Source organism: Octopus bimaculoides, chromosome 8 (genome assembly GCF_001194135.2).
Source record: "Octopus bimaculoides isolate UCB-OBI-ISO-001 chromosome 8, ASM119413v2, whole genome shotgun sequence".
NCBI classification, from domain to species: Eukaryota; Metazoa; Mollusca; class Cephalopoda; order Octopoda; family Octopodidae; genus Octopus; species Octopus bimaculoides.
This window is the reverse complement of record NC_068988.1, coordinates 87,674,739-87,678,514: the sequence shown is the minus strand read 5'-3', so window position 1 is coordinate 87,678,514 and position 3,776 is coordinate 87,674,739. Positions and strand designations below refer to the sequence as shown.

The window sequence follows — 3,776 nt, the reverse complement described above, 5'->3', positions numbered from 1 at the left end:
TATGTTAATTCCTGTTCCCTTGTCATTCAATAGTCAAAATTATGCTCTGTACATAAGGTGGCGAGTTGGCAGAATCGTTAGCGCGCCGAGCGAAATGTTTAGCGGTATTTCGTCTACCGCTACGTTCTGAGATCAAATTCCGCTGAAGTTGTCTTTGCCTTTCATCCTTTCAGAGTCGATAAATAAAGCACCAGTTGCGCACTGGGGTCGATCTAATCGACTGGTCCCCTGCCCCCAAATTTCGGGCCTTGTGCCTAGAGTAGAAAAGAATATTATGCTCTGTACACGAAGCGGCGAGCTGGCAGAATCGTTAGCACGCCGGGCAAAATGCTTAGCGGTATTTCGTCCGTCTTTACGTTCTGAGTTCGAATGCCGCTGGGCTTGACTTTGTCTTTCGTCCTTTTGGGGTCGATAAAAGAAGGTCGCTGTAATCAACTTACATTATCTCCTGAAATTACTGGCCTTCTGCGAAAATTTGAAACCAATATTGTACTGTGTACTCTCCTTAAGCATGCGTATATGGAGATCTAATAACTGGCTGTTAGTAACGCTATTCCTAACCAATATCATGGAAAGTATGTGTTTATAAAAGAAGCCGTCACCTGCAAGCGTGTTTGACGTTTTGAGTACATACGTTGATAGTTGTGCGCAAACATAAATACACTGTCGATTTTCATACCCTTTGACCCAGTGGCACAGCCAGTGTGTAACAGCAGGAAGGAGAGAGAGAGGGGGGGGCACAAAATGACAGCTTCCAAATCCTGTTTTCTGAATGGGTAAAAATGATAAAGCTTTAAATTCTGTAACTATTTTTTTTTTTAATTTCTAGAAAAAGTTAGATATCCTCCGAGATTAAGCGTGGAAAATTACATCAATACACCAAATTTTAAAATTTTCACTAAAACTTTGAAATTTTCATAAGTGCAACCAAACAGCAAAGATCCAACTGCACTAGCATTCGGCTGAAACTAAGTTTTGATTAACATACAACTTACCGTCGTAAAGTAGTGAAAGTATTTAATCCTTAGAAAAATGGAAGTCTACTGCGAAAGAAACCGAAAATAGCAACAGTGACATCCTGTAAATTCATGTATACACCCACTGACAGAAACGTTAGCACGCCGGTCGAAATGCTTAACGGCATTTCGTCTATCTTTACGCTGTGAGTTCAAATTCCGCCGAGGTCGACTTTGCCTTTCATACTTTCGGGGTCGATAAATTAAGTATCAGTTGCGTACTGGGATCGATCTAATCGACTGGCCCCCTCCCCCAAAAGTTCAGGCCTTGTACCTCGAATAGAAAAGATTATTTTTTAAAAACTCTCTGGCATGTCTTATACATAGGAGTTTTTTGTTTGTTTTTAATGTCAAGTTAAAAATAAAATTCATTTAACATTTTAACTGAAAGACTTCTCATTACTTTTTAGTGAAGAGCGTATATATAAATTTTTACAAGGAAAAAAAAAAAATAGACAGTGAATCTTCAAAGCCACTATCAACCATAGCTTTGTAAAAGTTGTGTATGTGTGTGGGGGTTGTGATGAGGATGGAGGGACAAAGTCCAGTCTATGATGTAGTAGTTTAAGTGGTGAAAAGATTCAAGGAAAAATATGTACTCACACACACACGCTATATAATCAGTGCCGTCTTAAGACATGGGCACGTTGGGCAGTTGTCCAGGGGTCTCACGGGTCTTAGGGCCCAATTTTGGTCTATGTATTCGCATATTGTGGTTTGCTGTTAAAAAAATATATACTGTAGGGCCCAGTGATTGATATAATGCTGCTAAAACAGCTCTGTATGGTAATGTTATGTATGTATGTATGTATGAGACAGAAAGCTGTAACAATATATTCATATTAATGTGTTTATATGTCTAAAATTGTGCATGTGTGTATGCGCGCGCGCACCTAAGCCTCCACCCCTTTGCTTCGATAAAACAACCCAATAGCACAGAGAAGAAACAAGGTCACTTTAAGTCAGTCAGAGAAGATGAAATCTGAGAAGGGACCATCCCTTATTCTAACTGTTGGTTCCTAAGAAATCTCAACTTCGTTTTCTCTCCCGTCTCCGTCTCTCATATTAAACTTACTTCGTGTCTGGCTTTGTATATATTCTATATTGTTCCTTCTGTTGTTCAGTCAATAAAATATTGCCCAGCGAAGCTCTGGTGGCAAGTTAAAATTTTTCCTATGCTTTCTCCCTAAATTAGTTAATTTTAAAAGATAAAATTATTTCAAATCCTGTTGAATGGCTGTATACGTGGGGTGGTGGTTGATAATGACCCTTATCTTTTCAAGGGTTGATAAAATCTCATAGGTTAGTTTAAGCCTTTTATACTCCACTCCTTCCTTTTTTTCAGGTTTTTTTTTTCGTTTGAATTCTCAGCTATATTTTCCAGGAAATGTTTATTCGTTTTGCTCTTTTTTTTTTTACATTATATACATTTTATTTCTATCTAAAATGCACACCTTTTAGAACATTGCCATTTTATAAAATTTTGCTGGCAAATTCTTCAATTAACATAAACATTTATTTACGTGAAAGAAAATTACCTGAGAACTTTCTTCTAATTCTCCCAAATCTTTCAGCAAAAACTGTATTGAAACCAGCGATCTAGCACCGACAGCTAGCAAAGTCAAGCTACTCCAGACTGATGAAGGGCAACTACCCTGAAACTAGTCTCTGGATGCTGGCTTTCTTGGGTGGCGGTACTTATCTCCCCTGCTTGAAAACTTGAGGACACAGAACGCTTGTGTCATGTAGCCAACTAGAAACGGTGTTTCTTAGGGCTAGATAGCAACAGTATTCTTCCTTTTCCTAGGACTGTCACATTAAGTTGGCAACAAACCATCATTTTATCGTGCTGCTACTGCATAACTCTCTCTGAGAGATTTAGAAATGCAATATTTCTAATTTTGTATTGAAACCATTTGTGGGGAAGAGAGAAAAAATTGCACCAATCGCTTCAACTGGTCGCACACCGCAAGTTTCAACGGAACCTACGGAAGTAAGGCAGCACGCACGCAGCATTATCACGGACAATGGTGAGGCTAAGGCGCTAAAAAAGCGAGCTGCCAACGATGACAAGAACTTCGTGGTTAGTAGCCCAGTCCCTCCGAAAGTCTCAAAAGCCACAGGTTGGAAGAGATAGTTCACTGTCAGGTCCTAATACTTCAGGATTTTGTTCCGTTCGGATACGGAAGCAATGACCCTTCTATTTGCTGCAGCATCCAGGATGTAGGAAGGAGCAAAGGAGTCGCAGACTGTGGCATCCCAAATGGGGCACCTACCTCTAACCTAGGGACAGAGGGTAAGACCATCTGGTCTCTTTCCATCACAACTGGATAACTCCGTCGGCTCCAGAACTGAGTGGGTATTAATCCGAGCCAAGGCTCGCTTAATGGTTAGGCTTAGCTCGGTGTGACGAGCGAAGCGACCAGCATTTAGACAACAAGACAGACCGTGAATACCTATGGAGTTTAAGGGCCTACCACAGCGATATCTCAGTCCCCTGCAGACGTCAGCTCCCACTCCAAGTGCGATGGAGATGCAGAGTAAAATTCAAAGGTTGCTTGGCGGAGATAAGCATTCCTTTATTTTTTAAAAATATTTTTTGTTTCTTTGTAAGTTGATAAAATAAAGTACCAAACAAAAGTGCTCAATAGAGTCGATATAATAGTTTTTGATTTTCTTACATGAACTTGGACCCCAAAAGAAAAAAACATGTTAAGACGGCGGTCAATACCTACGTATACACACACACACATATATATA

At 39.9% G+C, this 3,776-nt stretch overlaps 1 protein-coding gene across 3 annotated transcripts in view; it reads left to right on the top strand.

Annotated features, from left to right (window-relative positions):
• Positions 1-3,776, top strand: part of LOC106880431 (tetraspanin-18) — a 535,121-nt gene that overhangs the window by 436,343 nt on the left and 95,002 nt on the right. The gene's annotated exons all lie outside the window — the stretch shown is intronic.